Source organism: Nipponia nippon, unplaced genomic scaffold (genome assembly GCF_047370975.1).
Source record: "Nipponia nippon isolate SJK-2023a ecotype South Korea unplaced genomic scaffold, ASM4737097v1 scaffold_2, whole genome shotgun sequence".
NCBI classification, from domain to species: domain Eukaryota; kingdom Metazoa; phylum Chordata; class Aves; order Pelecaniformes; family Threskiornithidae; genus Nipponia; species Nipponia nippon.
The window spans coordinates 98,673,389-98,697,909 of record NW_028262336.1 but is presented as its reverse complement, the minus strand read 5'-3'; the positions used below and the strand labels follow the sequence as shown (position 1 = coordinate 98,697,909).

Here is a 24,521-nt window from a genome sequence, read left to right as displayed (position 1 = left end):
CAAGTTTGTGAGAGGTCCAGGTAGACATTATAGCACACTTATCACATGTACCGTGGTTGTTGCTTTTCCGTGGTGTGCTAAGTCAATAGTATAAACACCAACCACCTCCAAAACTGGATAAATTCCTGTGTTGAAGTTGGAGGGTGAACATGACAGACCAAGAAAATGATGGCAGTGTAGTTGTTCGGTGTCTCCACCGCACGCCAGCTTCTCATCAGCTGTGAAAGGATGAAACACCACTGACATCAATGGGATCGCTCCCCTTTTTACCAGCAGTAGTGTTAGTTCCGTGGCATTCAAGTACTACAGGACTTGAGGAGACTTTTGGCAGATTTCTGAGGGAGTCACTAACTGAGAGTAGTTTTGTTTAGGTCTCCCACGAAAAAACACAAAACCAAAAGGCACCATTTGGGAGAAAAAGCTCACAATGTGCAGAGTAGTTTTCTAATTATTCCTTATTATTCCATTATTTCCTAATGATAGCGCTGACTATGGTAACAGATATTCCTCTGTTATCTGCCACATTTAGTTGAGATTGAAAGCAGTACACAGGTGTGAAAACATCCCTTCTTACAGTAGCAGTGTCTGACGAATTTCTTCTGGGGAGAGCACTGAACTGGTAGATCACTGCTGAGGTCCTTTTGGCCTAACAGGCTTTTTCCAATTCTGGAAAACTGACAACAGTTAAGGGAAAAGTTGAACAGCCTTTGCTGGGATGCTGCATCAGTTGTATGCGAAATGGAAGTGGGTCATTCTGGACATAAAATTTCATGGAAACGTGTTTTGTCAGCACCAAGACATTTGAAGACCCATCTGCTGAGGGTGTGTCTGCTTCTTCTGCCATGACATCTGTTTGGAGGGAGGCGTAAAATTCCCCTTGTGATTCACGCCAGTGCTACAGAGCTGGGAAACTCCTGCTCCTTCTCTTCTCTTGTTATTTTGGTGTCTCACCCTTGAGTGGGAAGGACTGTGGTTTGCTAAGGGTCCCAGTGGAAAGGAAGATTTTAAAAAAATTGGGAGGAATCAAATGGTAATTTCTCATATCATAGATGCTGTGAAATTCGGCTCTTATTGTGGCACTATTAAAATGTCTGAAAATGGTTTATTTCTTAAAACAGCGTAGAAAAGATTTTTGTGATGCATCCTTTCCAAAGTGGGATAGTGAGTAAGGAAGCAGAAGGCAAAATGCAGGAGTTTGTTTCAGACTCATAGATATTGTGCGTTAAATATTACAGATTAGAATGGAAAACCGGTTATTTAAAACTGCTGTTCAAAATCTCATGGTTTAGACTAGTTCATTTTCTCTTCCACTTGGGTTTGAACATTTCATGTCCCTTGGAAATCAGATGTTGAAACTAATGTTCCCAGTAATAATGCATTAAGCTGGAAAGTGCTGGATCTCAAGCATATTAAGCAGTAAATACTCTGAGTTTTTATTGTTGCCACATACCTTTTGATAGCCAGTCCCATAATAATACAATATGATGCCTCCAACTGATGTGTTTGTTGTTCTAGAAAGATGAATAGGCAGATGTTGACCCTGGCTGCCAGATAGAAGGGGAGATTTCAAAAGTATTAAATGTAATACTGAACTTGCTGCATTAAATGGTCTATCTTTATTTTGGCTAGGTTCCTTATCTGTTAATTGTGATCTGTAAGTCTAGTTACAAATATTTTTTAAAATACTGTCAGAAAATCGAATCCTATATTTGCAATCCTAGTGGGTAGAGGAACAGGTAAGCCTCTTGTCTTATTGTGATATTCTGAACACTTCAAAATCATAGAATCATAGAATCATAGAATCATAGAATCATTAAAGGTTGGAAAAGACCCTTAAGATCATTGAGTCCAACCGTTAACCTAGCACTGCCAAGTCCACCGCTAAACCATGTCCTCGAGCACCACGTCTACCCGTCTTTTAAATACCTGCAGGGATGGAGTCTCAACCACTTCCCTGGGCAGCCTGTTCCAGTGCCTGACTACCCTTTCGGTGAAGAAGTTTTTCCTAATATCCAGCCTAAACTTCCCCTGGCACAGCTTGATGCTCGTTCCTCTCATCCTATCGCTTGTTACTTGGGAGAAGAGACCGACCCCCACCTCGCTACAACCTCCTTTCAGGTAGTTGTAGAGAGCAATAAGGTCTCCCCTCAGACTCCTCTTCTCCAGACTAAACAACCCCAGCTCCCTCAGCCACTCCTCATAAGACTTGTGCTCTAGACCCTTCACCAGCTTCATTGCCCTCCTCTGAACACGCTCCAGCACCTCGATGTCCTTCTTGTAGTGAGGGGCCCAAAACTGAACACAGTACTCGAGGTGCGGCCTCACCAGTGCCGAGTCCAGGGGCACTATCACCTCCCTGGTCCTGCTGGCCACACCATTCCTGATACAGGCCAGGATGCCATTGGCCTTCTTGGCCACCTGAGCACACTGCTGGCTCATGTTCAGGCGGCTGTCAACCAACACCCCCAGGTCCTTTCCCTCCAGGCAGCTTTCCAGCCACTCCTCCCCCAGCTTCTACATCTATGCATTTTGAGGTGAATACTGCTGTAAAATCCAAGTCACTTCAGTTGCACTAAAGCTGAAACATAGTCTCAGAGTTTTTTTGATAATATATATGCCCACTGAGTTACAAAAATCGGTTTCCTCAAGGCAGGCTTTCTTAGCATGGGCACAGTCTTATAGTAAGGTATCGAACCGGTCTTTTTTGTAGAGTGGAGCTGCGTCTGTCTCATACTTTGCAGCTCAGATAATGGGCAGATGAAGCGCAGGACAACTGCTGAGCACATAAGCATATCCTTAAAGGGATCTATTTTGTGGAATTAGAGAAAATAGAGTCGGTTTGGAATAATCTAGCTAAACTACCAAATATTCAACTTCCATTTATTTTCAGTTGTCTGTGAAGGTAAGGAGATTAGTGTTTGCCTACAGAGGAATCACATTAGATCTGCCTTTTAAGTTGTTACAGGATATGCAGTTGGGTAGGCACATCTGTAGGGCTGAAATGAGAGAACTGTCTCTCATTTGTTTTCTCCAGTCAAGCATAAATCTCTAATTTTAAGGGCATTCTACCCTTGGTTTAGGTTTGTTTATTTTTGTTGTATACGACCCCTTTTTAAATCCATTTTAATGACCTGTTTATGCAGTGATAGTGTTTTTAATATATGTTTAGGTTCTATGCGACTCTAAGTCAGGCAACGATGCATGAAGAGGGCATGAATTAATAATATGGCAAAGGCAACTGAAATACCTCCGATGTACCAGCCAAACAAGATTTTGACGTGGGTGCCTGTCTGCCGGTTTGCTTGCCCCTGCCTGAGACTGACGGTTCAAGCTGCTGTTTCTCTCCTCAGGGGTGACTGATCTTGCTGGCCCTGATGCATCTTGGAGCTAGTTAGGACTCTCAGCCTGGTCCATGAACGGTCTCAATGATGCTGTGGTTGTGAGTGTGGGATGACGATCAGGGAACGGAGGAATGCCAAGAACCAGCATTTCATCCCGTATGCCATCTGCAGGACAATTGTTCTGCGCTTAGCTCACTCTGTATGGGTGAAGTGAAGCAGAATGGTACTAAGACTCAAGCCAGCACCTCTAAGCAGCTCAATAGTCAACTTCACCCAAGGCCATGGCTGGCCAGCTTGAGAACCTCTGCAAGCATTTGAAAAGCGTTGCAAGCAAAGACAGATCCCAGAAAGCCAGAAGCATCTCTGATAGGGAGCATGATGCATGTATGTTAGCTGGGCAAAGACTTCTTGGATGCTTTGTTTGCCTGCAGCTTTTCTAATCATGGCAGATCTGCATCGGACAGTTGGGTGACCTGAGCCTTGCCACAATGCAAGGTATGACAAGGCCTTTTGATGGTCTTTATGTGTGACTGCTTCCTGGCCACTCATAAGGAGCTTCATAATTTGTCTCCAGACATCTCTTGAATATAATAACAAGAATAATTAAAACTCAAATAGCAATTTGGTGCTCTGACCATCTGGGATCCAGGCTGAGAGATGAGATATAGTAGAGACCCTAAAGCTGTTAGTAAGGTAAGCTTTCTTACTCTTTTTTGTAATTAATTTAAATGGTTCTTAAATGATTTTCAAATGAGTTCATACTCACAACAGCTTTGAAAATCTGTATCTTGCCAGTGGGATCTTACTGCTGCTTCTACTGCTGGTCTGATTCCCAGCTGGAAAAACTGAACCTCTGTATCAGCTGGGTGCAACCTCAGCACAGTGATAAAGAAAAGCAAACAGAAATAGTTGGAAGCTTTTCTAAACACAATTTAGAGAATCCCTTTTCTAATATATGGACCCCAGAGAGAAAAGAAAACAGGGAGGAAGAGGATATTACATGTGCTTTATTAGCATAAGCATGTGATGGCTGTGTTACTTCCCTGAAAATAGGATGCTGAGAAGTACCGAGTATATGAAGTTAAAGCTGATGAAAGTGTAATAGACAGTAGCGTTTTATGGAATATCACTTTTTAACAGGGTTTTCTTTTCCCCTGGTAGAATAGCCTGGAAAGGTTGAATTGGGTTTTATTCCACTAAGGCAAGAGACTACACGTTGAGGTATAAGGGAGGAACTGGATGAATGGCAGAGCCAGAGCAGTTAATTCTGGGTTCACCTTTGGCCTTCCTTGTACATCCCAAGTATAGCAGCAGAGTAAAGAGCAGTTGCAACTGCACCGACTCTTCTCCAGCCTGAAATAGTGGCTCCGGGTCAGGGTGTGCCACCCCAGTGCTGCCATTCCCAGGCTCATTAGACTTGTTAAGAGACAGAGCTAATACTGTCAGGGGCAGTGCTACACTGGTGCAAGTAAGCAACTTTTCAGGGCCCAAGTTAAGCCAGTATGGCATCGTACCCTGTGACTGTGGCAGCTCGTTTGGAGTTAGGAGGGCTTATGCTGAGGCTGTGTATCAAACACTGAGGTGCCTGATATGTCTCGTGCCTCCTTAGCTGGGGAGAGCCTCCTGTGAGTATGGTGGGGTTAGACTTCCAAAAGCCTGTATAGGAGGACCAACGAGAATGAGTTCCAGGTAGCAGCAAAGGGGAGGGGGAATCCATCCAGATGCCAGATGCTGGCCCTGAAAAAAGTGCCTTTTGGCTGCCACCAAAAGGTGCATTTTTTTACCAGGGGCTCGCAATATTTTTTTTTCCTTTTTGCTGTTGCTCTATGCCTGACAGACACTTGCAATCTCCACTTGAAGATCCACACAGTGGTGGGCAGCCTGGGGTTAACCCGAGCAATTCTGCCAGCTGTCTTTCAGACCTGGGTTTACCAGCCTGATCTCATCTGTCAGCATTTGTGATCCACGCTGCTGAGAATTGTCAGGCCTGAGAACATGTAACGTTGCCAAAAAGGCAGTTCAGAGGCTTGCATTTCAGTCCATCTTGAGCAATTGTCTCTTAAATTGGCTGTGGATCTTGTAGGAGCCATATGAGATGCCCTGGGAAGCTTTATCAGAGGAGGGATATCAAGATGCCAGTGGGAATTGCCACTGAGGGTTTCCGTACCAGCTTCCCGGCCCTTTTCAGCTCATTGCCAGGCTGTGAGCCAGGAAAGTTCCTGCTCAGTTCAAGCGTACCAGAGTGTGATTCCCAGATATGTTAGCTGTGTCCGGGGGATGCCTCATGGTAAGAGTACGACTGTACAACTAAATACAGCTGAGAAGAGTGCAGGGAGAGGGGGAGGATAGGGACTGGCAGGACTAGACAGTTTAATTGTGAGACGCTGAAGCCCTTCCCTTCTCCCTCACCTGGGCAGCCAGACAGTCCCTTCAGCTTGCATCTGAGGAGCTTCTCTTCAGCACTTAATTTGCACCTTTTCAGGGTCCCACCAGACCCAGGGGAAATAAATATATACATACATACATACATACATAAAAAACCCCTAGCAAATGAAACAAAACAAAATCACCACCAGAAAAACAGAATGAGTGGTAGGAAGGAGGAGAGCTTGGTTGTAAGTGGGTCACATATAGGAAAGTCTGCAAATTTCTTGCTCCGTAACAGGTCATTTCCACCCCTGGGTGCTGTTCACAGTGGAGGACCTCCATTGAATTTGTGGTCAAACAAGAGGGCAGAGGAGGATGACATCCTCGAACAGTCTTCCACCACCTTGTGAAGGACTGGGACAGTCTCTCCACTGAGAGTTTCAGAATAACTTGTTTTGCTGTGTGGGACCTACAGCCTTGAAGCCTTTGACGAGCCAGGAACAGTTCAGGTTCAGTCCAAATTGTCTTGCAGCTGTATAAGAAGGAGGGCAGCACATTTGTACATTGTTGTGTAGACATATACGAACAGACTGACAATTTCTGTGCATCCTTCAGAAGAAAAAAAAGTGACCCTCCAGGAGTCTGTCCATGTATGCACCCTTCCTTTTTTGCCCCAGGTTGGAAGTCCTTTGGGACAGTTAGGGACTAACTGAGGATATTCCCTTGGGATAAGAGGAAGGGGGAAATTAACATCCCAAGAATACCAATTTATTGTAGCAGTGTTGTATGGATGCTGCCTTCCAGCCAGCAGGATAGAGCAGGATAGAGACGAATGCTGCCAGGGGAAAGCCTACCTACCCCTCAGCCCTGCTGTGTGACCACTCATTCCTGTACTTCTGCCCTTGCAAATCTTCATTTCTAATGTCTTTTTTCACTCTCTGCCTCACTCTGTTGGTTACTTAGTCTGAACTTGACTTTCAGCCCCATCAAAACCCTTCAACCACTTCCTTCCTTCCCAACTCCTTGGTCCTACTTTCCTTAATCTGTTCTTACTCCCGCCTTTCCTCGGGGAACACAAATTGCTGCTAAATGCAAAAAGATTACCCCCTCCCAAATAAAATTTAAAAATTTGAGATATGAATGTATTGAATGTAATTAACTGTCTAATCTCATGGCAATTGTCCTCTCTTCCCCTTCTTTCTCCCTTAGGCTTTGCTGTTCTCTCTCACTCTTTCATTTCTGCAATAGGAGTAAATTCCTTGTGACAGAAGATTGTCTTCTGTTTGGTTAATGTGCTTGTCTGTCTTAAGCACTACCTTAATGATAATTCTAGAAGTGTAAGGCACAGAATAGTTTCTGTACCCAAACTGTACAGTACTGAGATGCTATAGCATGTTACTGGAAAAGTCTGTCTTATTCCTGCGGGTGAAACAACAGATCATCTTAACGGGAAATGAAATGACTAATAGTAACTGGCCCGCGGTGCTCCTCTGACAGCCCAGCTTGTTGAGAGTGGTTTGGTGACTGATAAGATAAGGGAGTGGAAAAGAGACATTGAGAGGCTGTTTCATTGAAACTTAAAACAAATCTCACGCGCTGTAGATTGGTTGATGTCCTGCCCTAATATTTCAATTTTATTATTAACCAGAAAAACAAAATCAAATCAAAAGTTCCCAAGGCACAACAAAACAAAGTGAAAGTTCCCAAGGCACAACAGACCAAAACAGGCTAAATAAAAATATGCTCGAAGACATGCATAATGTATTAACTGTATTTTGCTTCATTTGTAAAGAGCAAAAGAGAACAAATAACCAGTGTGTTGGCCCCTTATGGGCCTTTGTCAGGGACCCACTTCTGTGAGTTGTTTAGTAGGGAAAAAGATTTTTAAAAACATTTTTTCATAAGAGTTTTTCAAGCTGCCCTAGGAATGTATATTAACTATTATGTGTTCTTGGGTTTTATTTGAAGCAGGACATTTCCAGCTCTCCGGCTAGCTGGAGGAAATTTAGGCCACAAATAAAGCAGCCAGTTTAAACCTGCAAACCTGTCTCTAGCCACATATCCTTGTTCATGAAAATGGGCACTACTGAGCTGTACAGAACCATTTACATGCACGTGGGCTGCCAGGATTGGACCTTTAAACACAGTTTCCATGATATCCTCCTCAAAATTGCAAGTAATAATTTAGAAGCTTTTTTTCCTTCCCATCTTAGTCACAAATCTTCTTACAATGTGACTCTAAGTAAAGTACATTTAAAGACTGTATTTTAAAATCAAATGTTGGGGGTTTTTTTTGTTCTTTTTTTTTTTTTTTTCCCTTGAGGGGGAGTATACTGCAGATGCTTTAGAAATTAGAGCCTTATTTCCAGTGCAGAAACAACCATTCTGGCTCAAGTGCTGTCCTTAGCCAGATTCCTGTCCACATGCTGTCTAGTCCACACCCAGTCTGCTGTTTTGTGCCAGAGCTTGCTGACCCAGCCATCACTTGGAACTTGTAGGAAACATAAAATCATAGAATAGTTTGAGTTGGAAGGGACCTTTAAAGGTCACCTAGTCCAACCCCAAACATCATCAAAATACGTCCTAAATGGAATAGCATGCGTTTTCTGAGGGACTTCATATCCTCTTCTGCACTTAAAGCACTATATGTATTCTGTGGTGCTGTTGGCAGGTGGAAAGTAGTGTTTTTAACAAGTTGATTTTACAAGTGGCAGATTCGAGGCAAACGAAACAAAACAGATTTTCTTCCTATTCTGATTCCTGTTGGATATACGCCTGGATATCTAGAGAAACAGTATGAATGTCAAACCTTTACCTGAAATGACCTTTGCAGAAATCTGGATATTTGTCTTTGCAAACTTCTAGTCAAGTATGTGTAAGGATTTCTTTTGTTGAACTAATTCTCAAAACAGGCTCAGGCTTTCTCTGTGACCCCTTTACACCCTATGTAAATCCCTTTCTAATGTTTGTAACAGCTTCTATGTTCAAAATCTTAAAAAAACTAAATTGAAATGTTTCAATATTACTGCAGAGCATGTATGAAAGTAGAAGCTTGTGTTTCAGAGAAGTGCCCCATTTATATTTGTAGGGTGCAAAATACATTGTATGCTGCCATACCTGGAGACCATCCCTGCTTTTGGAAATGCTTTATGAGACATTTCTTCCCTCACAAATTTCTTGCTTTTATGATCTTTAATATGCATGTGTACTTGCAAACACAGAAGTTCAACTGCACACGTGGCTGCTGTTCTTTCAAATGTATGGCTCTTCGGACTAGGCTACTGAAGACCCTGTCTCCATATTTTCCAGAGGTGGCCTCTGTTTGTACTTAGGCAATCTTCAGAATAAGAGCTGCCTGTGCATGCAGCTTTTCCATTATTCTGTTATTATTTCCATGATTAGCTCATGGCACAGATGCCTTAGCGATGGGCACATTACAAACGCACATACAAGTCACTTGCAGGCACAGGAGGATCTGTTTTTTTTGAAACGTGGCCATAATTTGCACGGCTATAGTTGCTTGAGTGCAGACACTGCAATTTTAGTGTCTGAACAAGAACAAGTGCTTTAAGAATTTTTTCCAATACAGAATTCTTGCTGCTCTTTGGTGTTCAGAGGACGCAGGCTGGTTTTGCAGAAACTTTCCACGTGCAAGGCTATAGAGATATGAAAGTGCCATTAAGATGTTCCCTTGGAAGACACCCCCGATATATGATTGCTGGGCTTTTTTGGGGGGTTGTTTGTTTTTATTTCATTCAAGTTTTTCTTCACTGAAAGCTTTTTGCCACTAGTTGCAGACGCCAAAGTCAGTGGTAACATGGCAAAGGCACATCCAAAATCCAACAGATCTTAATTATACTTTTGTTTCTTAAAGTCTCTGTCAGGCTGATTTCTGCCTAAAGAGCAGCTTGTTAAACTGGAAGTGAGCAGGCTGGTGATGTGGGTAGGGAAACTATTCAGAAAAATAATGACCCTTCCTTCCGTCAAGAGTGTCTGCCTGCTTGTTACTGCGATGGCTTGGAGTCGCAGAATCCCTCAGATGTCCTTGCTGATTCTTGCTGAATGATAGCCAGAAAGGCTCTTCTCATCTGAAGCAGAACTTGTTGTATATGATCGTTGGCATGGTGAGACACACGTGTCCCCTCCAGGCTTAATTATGTGACACACAACAACTGGGAGTAAAAGTGGAGTCCAGCAAGAAGCTCCAGCAAATCTCCATCCCAACAGTTTATCTAGTAAGAAATAGTCTTTGGGAACCTCGACAAGCACTGCTCATTCCTCTAGTCTGTAGTCCCAAGTATAATGTATTATTTCCAAATTCTCTACTGTAAATAGTTTAGGGCAGCAGTTTTCAACCTTATTTGTGCTGTTAAAATCTTCCAACCACAAAAATCTCTTTGTGGCCCCAATCCCATCAAATTATTTTAAATAAATACAAACATGGCAAGTGCTTATACCCCTGCCAGAAGCATTTTGCAATTGTGATTAGTTCATGAACCTTGGTTTTGGAGAAGGCCATTCAGTCCAAAACACCACTTCCCTCTCTGCGTAAAACTGATCCTCTGGTACCACCAGTGCATAATTTTTTCTGGCTCAAGGACAAGACTTTATCATAAGTAAATCTCTATAAGAAACCAGTATCAAAAGAAATCAGAATAAGCCTTTTGCAAGAGAGGGTAAAGTTAAAGCAAAAAAAAAAAAAAAAGAAAAAAAGAAAAAAAAAAGAGTAAGTTTTTATAACTCATTAACGTCTAACGTTTTAATGCCTTCCCTCCAGGAAAATGGAAGAGTTGGACAATGTGTCTGATCTAGGAGGGACTTCTTGAAAGTCTTGTCCACGTAGTAAATCTATGTTGGCAGAAAAGTATCCATGACAGCGAGTTATTCATCTGAATACTACTTGAAGCATTAACCAGAATTTGTATTTCATGTGCAGATTTCCCAAATCATTGCACTGATTGGAAACTTTTGCCAGCTGCTCCAGTGCTTTGAGCACTATTCCTGACATAAGAGCCTCCTTCATTCTCGTTCTTTTCTTCCACTAACAACATAAGAAGAAACCCAAGTTTTGCTTTCCATTGCTCCTTATGATCAGCTCTGGGTACGGACTCTGCTGTTGCCACTGTAAAAAACCCATGATAATGCAGAGTTGTTTTTTGTTAATAGAGCCAGCATTTGCAGTTCTGATAAAAGCATTGTCCTCCAGGCTGTTGTTTTCTCTAGACTTACTGCTGCTACCGTGTCTCAGGCAGACTTCATGGTCTTAATACTAAAATGGCTCTTTGCTCAGAGAGTTACAAAGGTGGTAGGCGCATTGCTATTTTTCCTCCCACATGCACGTGCACTGCCTTCCTGGCATGTCTTAGAAATTCTTTCCTCCTGTTATTAGTGGTCTCATTTCTAGGTATCTGGAGGTTGCAGTATTGTGTATTGGAGATGCAGCTTTGCAGAACAATGAATAATTTTATTTGCAGGATACTGTTGGTCTGGATAGAAGACACAAATATGTTATCACTTGACAAAGATTGAGTTGATTGCAGTCTTTTTTTTTTTTCCCCCTTTTTTTTTTTTAATACTGGGTTACAGAAATGCCTCTGCAGTCAATTGGGTTATACCACTTTTGGCCCATTTTATGATCTGTTCATGCTGGTGCTATACAGCATTTAACCAGGCTACACTGATATTAAGAAAAACTGTGTTTGCATGATTGTATCGGGACAATGATACAGTTCCTTATTATATTATAATGGGAAAATTACTGCTGTTTTTATTCCTGTTAGGATCAGCAGTAATTTAAACTCAGTTGTAGCTGCTTCATACTAATATTCAAGTGGTTATGTGCTCTGAAATATTACGGTGTTCCTTATTTTTCTCCCCTCATTTCTGTGCAGTCTCTCTCAACTGGTTGTTGTGTCTTACCTGTGTGCCTGCTACTGCTCTCGTCTCCTTGTATCAATGCTAGCCCACTCATAGCAAAAGTCTTGTATATTTTTCTCACATTTGGGTACACATTTCTAGGACATTTTGTTCTAGTTCTGTGCTCTGCAGCCTCCTGGATGCTTTCAGCTGGACCTAGCTTAGCAGGGAAGTGATTATTGCCCTTCATTCAGCACTTGTGAGACCGCTTCTGAAGTACTGTGTCTGGTTTGGGGCTCCCCAGTACAAAAAAAGGCATGAACACACTGAAGCAAGTCCCATGGAGGGCCACCAAGATGCACAGTAGGCTGGAGCAGAGGATGTAGGAGAAGTGGAGAGATCTGAGACTGGTCAAATGAAGAGAAGGCCACTGGGGGGGATCTTACTGCTGTCTATGACTACCTACTGGGAGGGGATAGATAAGTCAGAGCCAGACTCTTTTCAAAGGTGCACAGCAGTAGGAGAAGCAGCAACAGACACAATTTGGAACATATGAAATTCTGATTATACATATTCAGGGAAAAAAGTCACCATGGGTGTAATCGAACACTGACACAGATTGCCCAGAGAGGCTGTGATCTCCATCCTCAAAGATATTCAAAACTTGACTGGAGAAGACCCTGAGCAACCTGCTTTGAGCAGCAGGTCGGACCAGATGACCCCAAGGGGTCCCTTCCAATGTAAATTATTCAATGATAACCATATCCTCAGAGGGAGAGAGTAGATTATGTGGGCAGCTTTGGAGGACTGGATGGGAAGGTCTGGGAATCAGTCTCCAGAGAAGTAGGATTTGGGGGACAGCTAATCATAGAATCATAGAACAGCCCAGGTTGGAAGAGACCTCGAAAGATCATCTGTCCAACCTTTTGTGAGAAAGGGAGCTTAGATGAGATTATCTAGCACCCTGTCCAATTGCATCGTCAAAACCTCCAGTGATGGAGACTCTGCCACGTCGCTGGGGAGGTTGTTCCAGTCGTTGATTGTTCTCACTGTAAAAAACTTATTTCTTACATCGAGATGAAACCTCTCCTCCTGCAACTTGTACCCATTGCCCTTTATCTTTTCTATGTGGCTCCTCATGAATAGAGAGCCTCCACCCTCTTTGTAGCCGCTCTGGAATACTGTGATGAGGACCCCCCCTGAGGCTTCTCTTCTCCAGGGTGAAGAGAGGCAATGGCTAAATGAAATTCCCCTCCAGAGTTTTATAAACAGGGGCACTGAAAGAGAGGAGAGCAAGATGGCTTGCAGGAAGACGAAGGGCAGAAACCAGAACTCTAGCCCACATTCTATTTTTGGAGGACTTGGAGAAGAACTGGGCACAGCATACCACTGCTGACCTGCGGGTTGCCTAGGACACAGCTAATAGACAGAGGATGCGGAGCACCGGCTGACTCCTGTCCCCCTACATGGGTGCAGTAAGCAGGATCGGGGCGCTCAGGGTTAGGCAAGGCTGCCCGACTTCCTTTGCTGCCTGCCCCCCTGCCTGCCTGCCTGCCTTCAGTCTCTGGGAACACACAGCTGCTGGCAGCACAGCAAGGAGGCTGGCGAGTATCATTGCATTAGCCTTTATTAAAGGCTGTTAGCATTGTGTGCTGTGACATGTACCTGGTATTTATTACTTTTTCCCTGGGTTGCATGTTATCATCTTGGATGGATGTGAGCCAGTTTCCAAATCCTGCCCTTCCTCTTTTCCCTCCTGCTTGTTCAAAATCCAGCTGTATTCAGCAAGTATACAAGTGCTGACCTACAGAGCCCATGACAGCCAGCTGCAGCCCCCTAGCCCCTTTCTTTCCTGTTTCCCTTGCTCATTTTTCAACTGAAGCAGTTCCGCTCTCTCTGATGCTCAAAATAGGAACTGTGCTCCTCAGCGCAGAAACTTTCTGCTCCTGCCATCAGTCATGCAAGGAGTTCACGTGCCAGCTGCACCAGGTTAGGAGAAGAATGACTTCTACCATAAGCATGTGCAATGAGAGCCAGCTAGTCCATAATTCAGTTTTCAAGTCTATAACACGTTTTGCTCAAACAAGTAATTAATTCAGTTCACCATTTCAAGTTTGTTATGAGCAGTAATTTCAGTAAGGCACTGTTCAGCAGTGTAAATCCTAGGAAGTCCTTATTTATAGCTCGTGCTGCGGCATCTTCTGATCAGTAAAACAGGTCTTTTGCTGGCTGGTCGGGTGTCCTCCATGCCACAGCTGCCTGGGGAATGGCCAACAAAAGCAGTAGACTGCCCATGTGAATATTTACCTCCCTTCCTCCTACAGCAAACTGTCCCCAGATTGCTGTTCATGATACCTTCACCCCATGTCCCCCTTCCCACAACAGGTCCCTGGACCGAGGAGTCACGGAGGAGTCAACTGTACAGAGGAATCCCAATCTGGATTGCCTTGTGCAGCAAACATAAGGCTGGCTTCCTAGCATCCTCCGGGTGCTAGAGGAGCTGGAGAGGAGCTACGAACTCCCAGACTTTCAGTGCTCTGAAAGTCAGTAGGAGAAGAACAGGAAAAGAGAGCTACAATGTGTGGAGGTTTCCAAAAGTGTAGACTCTGTACCTGGCGTTGCAGAATTGTGGGTGAAACAAATACATATTTTTTGGGGTGAAAAACTGAACAAGGAACAGCACCTGTACTTTCCTTGCCTTTTGGCTAGCATATGTGAAAGGTCCAGACCCATCAGGACACCACTGTTTACTCTTTCCCAGCATCTGGCAAAGCTGAGTATGAACAAATTGCGACCTGGGAGCCTCTGGAAAGTGAGAGAGGCATGAAAATTTTTTCCCTGGGAATTTCTTCCAGAAAAGTGAATGGGACAATAAGGGGACATTCCCTCCACGGTCATGATACTGGTGAATAACGATACACTCGGACCAAGAGTCTGGAAACCAAGGGGTGTGCTATGATGGAGTGTAACCTTGCTGTATGAATTAAAGGTAGATAGCAAAGAGCTATCTACAAGGAAGCAACTCTCTGCAACATCTCCATCAAGCCTAAGGGAGCATCAGTCCAGGGTGTCGAATGTCCCTGTGTGCTCCAAACCAAGTGACAGCTTGTCAGGGGGCCGGGAATTGCAGGGGTGGAAATGACAGGCTGCCAAGCAGGTCATGCCGATTGAGGCAATTTTTGCAGTGAGCCAAGAGTTAAACCTTGTGACCAAGAGGTAAACCTTGTGAACCTGTGTCAAACAACCACCCTTTTGTAGTCCATGTGCTTTTTATGCATTAGTACTGTTAAAAAATAAGTTATTTGGAAATAAGTCTTAATTTTGAAAGCTTTTTAATTTCCCCCTTTACATACTGTTCTTGCACTATAAAAAGGCATCATCCACTGCTTTTAAAATGTACTGTAAGCTGTAAGACTTGTATAAGAAATACTACACTAAGATAATCAACCTTGTCAGACCAGTAGATCATGGCACTGAAACTGCCTGTCCATGAAAGCACGAGTTCCTCACCTTACAAACCCTTAAAAGCATGCAAATCACTCAAAACAGACACACAAGAGGAATAACCTCCCCCTCCCCACTGCTGCCCTGCTGTGGGAAAGGCCTTTCTCTATCCCTGATTTCCCCCCAGAGTGAGATCACATCCACCATTCAATACAAAATTAATAAAGGTATATAGAGCATGTTGAGCAAACACTGACATATCCCCAGCGGTGAATTTACACCTCCCCGCCCCCCCTTCTGTTTAAAATTAATAAAGGAAGACAGAACACACAAAACTGACACGGGAGAGTATAAAACCCCACACGTAGAGCCCGCCAAGGCTTGGCACTGAGAGGGAGCCGCTGCACTTGGAGTAAGCAACTCTAAGTGTCAGACAAAGCACGCGTTGGAAATGCCGGTTCCTTTTCTCAGCCAGGTTCAGGAGGGCTCCCTGGCAGTGTGCCCGGTAGATTTGTCGCTTGGGAGTGGGCATCACCTGGGTTATTCGTTGTGTTTGCAACATTCCTGCACAATTGAGTTCCCTTACCCTTCTTCCTGCAGGTGATGTGCAGGATAAAAGATGCTGTTACAATCGGAGGCTTGCTTGACTGCATCCCACCTTCTGCTTGCCTTCTGCCCTTCCCTCTCCCAAAGGCACACTCTGCTGTTGTCAGCATGCGGTTGTGGGACTGTAAAAATGTTCTGTGATCTGAATAGCCAGCCAAAGGCTTCATCGGCCATGGTGATGGACTAGGGACTGCCAGAGCAAGGGAATGTAGATACTATTAATGTCGGTGGCATTAGTCCCCTTCAGCAAATTGCCCTATTTTAGTACAGAAAATAGACGAGAGGCCCCAAAGATTGCGTTAGGTAAATCTACATGAATGGTTACTCAGCCCTCGGGTACGTCTCTATAAACTGGGAGGCCTGGCATGGAGATCAAATACCAGGAAGATGGGCTCTACTAGTTGTCCTACAGCAATTAAGCATAATTCTTTGTACTCAAAGCGATCGATAACCTCTTTTTCATCAGCAAATATTACATCTGTACCCTTCAGAGCCATGCAGACCTCCTCCACAAGTGCCAGCCATTGATCTGGCTGCAGAAACTTCCCACAACCGATCAGGAGCAGTTGGAAACTGTCAGTTTTCAAAATGGTTATGGCCACACATTTCTGAAGAGATAAGAGTTGTCTTGTATTGCATGCTGGCTTCAGGTTAAGCTTTTCTTTATCGCTCTGATGTTCTGCAGACACCGCCGGTTACCCCCAGGTTTGCAGCCAGCTTCTCCCACCAGTTAATGTGTATTTTATGAGCCCAGAGATGATGCTGCGGAGAGTGGAGCTGTGCCAAGAAGAGTTGTTCCTGCTTGTCTTCATCCTTGTCTCTTTTTTTTTCTGTACTTGCGGCAGCTGAAGGGGGGGAATGCTGTAGCTGTGGCAAGAAAAAGCATCCCAAACTGCTGTGTAGCGTGATGGCTGGCGTGCAAATTTACAACTGCCTGGAAGCAGCATGTCAACTGTGTGTCTTAGGCTCCTTGTATACCAACTCTTCACATTCATACTAAGAGAAACTGCACCAGTCTGTGGTGGTCTGTTAGAGGTCTGCAAATGGTGCTGAGTGCCCCAGAAGTGGCATCTGTTTGGGGACTGGCTTGCAAAGACTCCAGAGATTTTTCAAGTTTGATCCCACCAGGTGGGATTAAATCTGTCACTAGGCATCCCCTTGTGCCCTGTGGGACAGACCCACAGCGTCCTCCGTCTGGCAGCACCTCAGTGCGGCCTGGGTACATGGCTAAGCTGCTAAGCCACGAATTTCAGAAGCATATTTCGTAAGCAATGCCTTATAGCTAACTTAAAGGGGAACTCTTTGTTTGGATGAGGCAACTGTGTGTTAGGTAGGATGAAGCTGTTGCAACAAAACATCTTCCTTCCAAGAAAATCCCTTCCTGTAGGCGAGTCTTTAGTCATCTTTGTAACCTTTGTCATCTTCTCCTCCCTGGGGAGTCTTCTCTGTGACCTTTGCTATTCTACCAAGGCGTCTCATAAATTATTGTTCTTTTAAATGGCACTTATGCTGTCGTAGTGGCTGCTAGCCTTGAAGATTTGCAGTCCACCCTGTAATTTTGAGAGAAAAAAAAAATGGTTAAGTGACAGAAGAAATATTGTACTTCACGATAAAACTACTTTTGTGTTTCGTTTTGTGCTCAAGTCATTCATATCCCTGTCACTAACCTCATTCAGGTCAAGGGCTTGAGGCAGAGAACGGGCATAATATTTTTGCTCAGGCTGATGCATCTGAATATAACAAACATCTGTAATTTTGAAATTGAAATGAGCGCTGTGTTGAATCCTCAGGCAAATAATATTAAGGTGTAATAGATTACTGAAGTTTGCATTTCTCCTGGCAATTCAGACCAAGGCTCTTTTGGCTGGTTATTCCAGACGTTAATGAACCTGCTCACACAAAAGGAGCTGCTCCTTATGGCTGCAGATTGGATCCTGGATTCTGCAAACTTCATAGGAAATTCTGTGGGCCAAGTAGTTGAAATAATGAAGAAAAAATTAATCAGGCACACATTAAATGTGAAGCATGGAAGAAAACATCTGCAGCACTCAGTGGACGTCTGGGTAACATACTTGCAGTGCTGTTTTGCCAGCTTACATCTGGAGTGGTTCATCAGAAGAGAACAGATGCTAGTGTGAAATAGGTCATCATAGCAGCAGGGCATCAGAACAGAGACATTTCTTTTTTTCTTGCAGTAATAGCTATTCCCTTTTATTCACACCAATTAGGAAAATGTTAGGCAATTCTGAAATGTGAATGTATGTATCGTGACAAGCCAATACTCTTAAAGGGCATCAAGGTAAAAACTAACCTCACACAGAAGCTTTGGAGAAACAGCCCTTTTGCAGTACACACCGAGTATCCTTTAACAGACATAGTGACTATTTTTTGTCAAGATTACGATTTTTTTTCCTCTTGCTTTATTTTTGTATTTTAGTAGAGATGTTACTGAATACTTTCTTGGTGGCAAATGCCCAGGAGCAGAGATGCTAATTCACGGGAGTTTCATCAGTCATTTCAAAGGAGAGGTCACATAGATAAGAAAAATGAACAGTACGCAGTATGTGAAGCAGTGACATTCAATGAGTCCTTGTCACTAGCAGCCATTAGCATGCAAGCCTGCTGTCATGTTTCAGTGCTTTATGTGCTTTTCTTGACCAGGCAGGGAGCCTTCGGAGCACTGTAGCAGTTAATACCATACAAGTTATTGTTTCTTTCTTGAATGCCTTATATTTTTAGTACCATTTAGATGCTTCTCTGTCCCCTTGTGCATCTAAAATTTTAAGGAGAATCAAAGAATGCATAATTTATATCTGTCCCAGAGGTAATGGAGTGAGTCAATGATATCTGTGAAGGGGATGATTTTAAATTTCATGTCTTATGCAAGAGGTGATTTTTATAAGAAAACTGCAAAAATTTTCCTCGGGGATAGCCAGATAATTATCCTTACAACAACGGGTGTGGATTCCAGGGGGATTATAGCAGAAGGCTATAGCATTTTGGATTTACCCTTGTGTATCATGGTTGTCATAATTGAAAACATAGCAACTGATAGATCTCAAGGAATATAACTTGTGTTTTGACTTGGAATAGCACATGCAAGAGGTGTGAAAAGACAGGTTTGCTTTGATTCTGTTGAAGAATTCATGCAAGATGCGAGGCATTTGTTTACTGCTGAAATTCTTTCCTTCGGTTAAAGGAAAAAACAATTGTTTACTGATGTTGGGCAGAACCCATCAGTACATGCTTTATCACACAGCACAGTTCCACTACACTATTTCTGGTTTCATTTACCAAAAGCCTAGAAGTGCCATGGCTAGAAATAAATGTCTGCTTCTTTGATATGCTATATGTTTGAAAATGCACTTTAAGGTCTGTATTACAGACAGTTCAAAGGCAATATAAATTGGTGCAGTATTCTCTCTTTTTTCTTTTCTTTCCAATCCAGTCCCACATATTCATTGCGTTTTTATCGAGACTGTTTTCAATAACATGTCTTTAAAAACAACTTAGCCTTTTGTATTTTATTTAACTTGGACTTTGTTATATTTAAATAATTGTTATGATCTTGCTGCTTCCGTAGTTTAAAATGTTTAACATCCTCTAAACCAATTCTACACTGACTTTTAGCATTGCGTATCCAAGGAGACAGCTGATCTTATTTGCTTTTCCTTTAGAAACCCTCTAGTTTTAACTATTCTTTCCACTTCTTGCAGGCTTGACCATGAGAATTTGTAACATTCCTTTGGAAATACCGTGATGGGGCCGCTCAGAAGTTACCTTGCTTCCTACAGGTCTGTAAACTCTATTGCATTCTCACTATTTCAGCGTGTAGACTCCCGTGCCAGCTTGTTATCATTTTATCTCGAATGCATGCAAAGCAAATTAAAATCCAATTTTATTCTGGAACAAGTGTGAAAAATTATTTTTGTTTCTTGCAAAATGTTTAGGACATAACTCTGTTCTGTAACCGTTGTATAAATGTAGAGTAACCTGTTCGTCTTTCCTTTGAAGTGAATTATTGCAGTTTATAAGAGTTGAACTGCAGAAAGGAGTTGGGCTTGTAAGTCATTTTCACTTCACCACTATGTCTTTCAGTGTGTGTTGAAACTCCATTACCCTAAAAGGCCCTGCACTCCATTGCTGCACCCAGGCTGCTAATATGTGAGCGGCTGTCCCACACCTATAGCTGTGGATGTTTCAAGAAGCGGAGTTAGCAAAGGGTCAGCAAAATTACTGGGGCTTTCGAGTCAGGAGGAGCTCAGGTTCATGGAAAGTTTAAGAAAATAATAAAATTAAAAAAAAGTTGATATTTAAGAGACTGTAAAAAGGGCAGAATAACAATGGCTTGACTGCTGTAGTGTCAGCATGGCAAGGAGCGGCGAGGAGCCTGTAGCTAATGCTATGTCCTTGTCAGCCAGAACGATAGTGTTATAAGCACTGTGGCCCACAATCACAATGATTTATAGGGTAGAAAACACTCCCCTACATTTCAATATGTTTTCCTATGCAGCTGTATAACACAGAAAAATTTTATTTCTTACTGCTGTTCAGTATTACTGAACATTTTTATAGACATTTGATCAGAGAAACCAGTGGGAATCAACTTCTCCATCTAGGCGGTCATACCCCGCTATCAGAGGGCACTCAGGGTCTGTGGGAGTTGTGTCTGGCCCTAAATAATAATTTTCAAAAATATTCGTGTTTGGAATATGCTCTATTTCGTTCACTTGGTTTGCCTGAGAGCATTTTGGGTATTACTGCTTTCCTTGTTGCCTGTGTAGTCACTTACTATGCCATTAGTTTATATGAATTCTGTTGGGAAAGTGGCTTGTAAACCTCAATGAAAAACAAACCAAGGTGGATTTAGGGGATGAGAGGTATCCAAAACAACTTTAAATTCATTCTTGGAAATTATTATGATTTGGTAATACCTTTTAAAGCCACCCCAGCTCCAAAATGCTGTAGAAACTAATTGAACCTAGATGTAAACCTCTTGGCTACAGCTTCCATAATGAGCAGAAGCCTTAGATCAGACTGGTTGAGATACTGCAGATACAGATCTGATCGTGATGCCTCGGGCCTGTGTTGAGTGAAAGCTCTGTGTTCAAAAATAAGTAGCTTTTCAGAGTAATTGCACAACCGTTGAATGATCTGTGTCATGCTAAAGCTTTATGATTGCACTGTTTCTTTCTTTAATGATGATATCCCTTAGGGCAAAATTTATGTTTTTCTTTGGCGGGGGGCGGGGGGGGGGGGGAAGAAGTGCAAACACTGAAAGACATTTAGGATAAAGGGAGAAAACTTCTTGCACGTGTTGGCATATGGGTTGTAAATCCTTTACTAGCAGCAGCTTTATAAAATCTTCCTTTCCAGACCTGTCTATGAGTGTTGTTTGAATCAAGGCTCACTGAAGACTTCCAAGGGCTACTGTTAAATTTGCCGAAGCAAAGGGTGGTTGGGCCTGTGTCCTAATGAATTTGATACAAATGCAGTCAACAGCTGCTATGCAGAGAAAGCTTAGGCAAGTCGTTTGTCTAAAACATGTTTTAAAAGTTTCCTTGTTCACAAGTCTGATTCCTGAAGAATAATGGCTTTGTGATATACATACAAATTAGTATTGTGTCATTTAAAAAGAGGATAAATGTGGTATTAATTTGATATATGTACATATTAGATATATGTATACTAAGTGGCATAAAGTAGTTTGGGTATGGCTGTGCTGCACCTTCGTTATAATGCAGAAGCAAAGGAAAACCAATTAAATTAAAAGGCAAGACATTTCTACTGAAAAGGAGATACAAGGTGTAATTTTCTTTTGGAAAGTATTGCCCCAAGGTATTATCAAAAGGTGTTGCATTGAACCTTTGCAAGAAATAGATATTTACATCAATAAGAATGCCATCACAGATATATTTTTCATATTACACAGTTATAAAGCAATTACACGACAGTTGCCTGGCTGAAGGCTGAACTCAATGGTCCTCGGCCAGGGGTTTGAGTGAAGCTTCTTCTGCAGCTGTGTAGCTATATCTTGTACCACTTCTTTGTAGCATCTGGTATTGACATGGAAGGAAAACAGGATACTGGTCTAGCCAAATAATTCGTTTAATCCAGGTCAGCTTTTTCCATTTATCCCATGTCTTTCACTGCAAATTTCATGTATTTTTTTTTTCTCATAAGTATCTCTTCCTCTTGTACAGTTCTTGTTTTCGTAATCTCTCTTTTATTTCCTGTCTATGATCCCTTGCCCATTCTCCAGAGAAGCCTCCTTTTCCCTGACATCTTTGTTACTTGTCCTTGCTTTGTTGGAGTTTTATTCATTTATTGCTGGAGTTTATTAAATTTTTCTATTGGGGTCACTAAAGGACTCATCTCCCCAAATGCCTCTTGGGGTCTCCTCAAACCTTTGCCCTTGGCACCCCTATGGTGAAACAAGTGTCTTCGTTTTAGGGAGAGAAGAGAAAAACAAAGTCTATGAAAACACTTCAGAGCATTGAAAACAAATAGGCTGCTGCGTGGGACGGGAAGTCCCCGTCTCCCAGGGCTGTGCTCCTCTGCCCTGTCCTCCTGTTACAGCCTCCCGGCCACACTGTCGGCCAGGGCTGGCTCACAGGGGGGGTTTGGTGGAGGGAGTGCTACTCCGTTGTTTTGCTGCTTCATCAGTAGGGAAGACACAAGTGGGAAAACACCAACCTGGCAAAAGTCATTGAGGGGAGGGAGAAAGGAGGGGAAGAGCCGAGGGAGAGCACTTTTCCGTGAGAGCATGTAAGCATGGCAACCATATCTTTGATCTCCGTACCAGTGCTGCACGTGGACCTGGAGAGCCCTGCTGCCGCTGTATTAGATACACATGCCTGCCTTAAAGCCATGCTTCCAGAGAGGCCAAACTCTCGATGCCACCGGGCGTTGCTCATGGCTCAGCTGTCCCACCAGAGGCCGTGAGGGCGATGAAGTGGCTGCTCGCGCGCGATGCGTGGAGGTCTGCAAAGAGAAAGCGGGGGGAGCTGATGCACAAACCAGAACTGTGGAGGCAAACAGGAGCGTGTTATCTTTACGCACCTTATATGCAAATTACCTAGCTATGAAAAGGCAGAAAGGAAAGGGGATGTTACTACCTGGAAATGTGCCATGTGTGCATTTGATGCATATATTTGAATTATTGAACAGATGGAAGCCAAATAGCTTGGTAGCTAGAGAAAATCTATAAGCTAGATGCTCAAAGGAAATGTGGCAGAATAAAATGGGAGGGTGGGGGAAGTAAATCTCACAAAGCTGCCACGGAAGGACAGTTGCATTTTATTAGAACAAAATTTAAAGCAAAACTGTGAGTTTGTAAAGACTACTGTGTCCAAATCATGGGGTGTATGTGCAAGCTGATGTAAACACATATATGCCTTTTTTTTTTTATTTGAATGATGGTTCAGAGGGTCTGTGACTGTACAACTCTGTTCTTTTATTGCCCATGGCAAGACAAGGAACAAGTAATTATTAGAAAAAATAAAATGACTATTTGACTACTATTATATATAAAATGACTATAAAATGACTCACCTGAGCAGAAGCTGTGGCCAGAGCAAGACTTCTGCAAGAGACTGAAATCAACATGGATGCAAGGAAAACAAACAAACCAACCAACCCAGACAGCAGATGGACCTTCCATTGGGTTTTATGTTTTGATTTGTTTCCAAGGAATTCCTAGGAATGGTGGTGAGTGCTTTCTCTGCTGGAGGAACAGCCCAGAAGCATCCTGAAGTACCTCAGTGGTTTTTAGTCATAGCTACTTCCCAGAAGAATGCAAACTACACAAAGTGTCCGTAGACCCAGATCAGGAGTAAGACTCTTTACCATTCTTACTCCAGTGCCCATCATCTTCTGTTTCAAAGTGGCAATTAGATGATCATCTTTGCTGATCTTAACTCCTGGGGCGTTACATAAAAAGAAGGGAGATCTTTAGTGTCAACAATCAAGAACACCTTAGGGACACCAAAGATCATTTGGCTCATTTGCCTGGGTTACCAACGAGAGCAAAGACGTCTAGATAATCTGTGAGAGATGTTTATCTAATCTATTCATAAAAAAAAATCCTCCAGTGAGGAAGACCCCATGTAGTCTCTTCCAGAGCTACACAACACTTAGGGGATATTTCTAAAATCCAAGGTATGCTTTATTTGCTCCATAGGAAGCAATTTGGTGTCTTATTTGTAGTGAAGATAGAGAACAGTTGAACGTAACTGTCTTTATGGTAATCTGTCAACTATTAGAAAGAAAAATGACTTTACGTTCTAGTTGATTTCATTTGTTTATCTGTTTTTCAGAAAAAGCATTTGCAGATCCTATAGGTCCTATTTAGAAACCTTTTTTTTCTGTCTTCCTTCCATGTACCTGCATCCCCCCGTGTATTGTTAACTTCTTGACTCAAGTGCCAGCATTAAGAAGCTGAATGTAGTCAATGCGACTTTCAGATGGATACAAATTATGTAAAATAAGCCCAGAATTTAGAAGCTTGATAATTAACTATGGAGGTATACCCTCAATTAAAATTACTGCAATCCATATCTTACCTCAGCTTTGTCTAGGTGGAATCACTGCTAGTGTCATCTCTCTCTTCTATCCTTTAAACTCTTCTCAGTATGATACTAGGTAATGAATGACATTGTTGGAGAGACAATAAGAGTGCAACTGATAGCTCTCAGCATATGGATAATGACACATCTTGCACCTTTTCATTGCCCCCATTCTGGCTGCACAGAGATATCTGAACAATAAATGAGGTGAAATGGTGCTGTAGCACATTTCTGAAACAATAATTGTCCATTCAGGTCCCTTTAAAAGAAAGACAGCAAAGAACTGCTAAGTTTTCTATCACTAAAGCCCTCAGAAGAATCAAATCACACATCATGAATA

At 42.7% G+C, this 24,521-nt stretch overlaps 1 protein-coding gene across 8 annotated transcripts in view; it reads left to right on the top strand.

Annotated features, from left to right (window-relative positions):
- ENOX1 (ecto-NOX disulfide-thiol exchanger 1) overlaps positions 1-24,521 on the top strand; it is a 369,896-nt gene that overhangs the window by 91,521 nt on the left and 253,854 nt on the right. For all 8 annotated transcript variants that reach the window (XM_087756887.1, XM_087756894.1, XM_087756890.1 and 5 more), the window contains exon 3: positions 19,331-19,408. The gene's annotated coding sequence lies outside the window, so the exon portion shown is untranslated. The remainder of the gene's footprint in view (positions 1-19,330; positions 19,409-24,521) is intronic.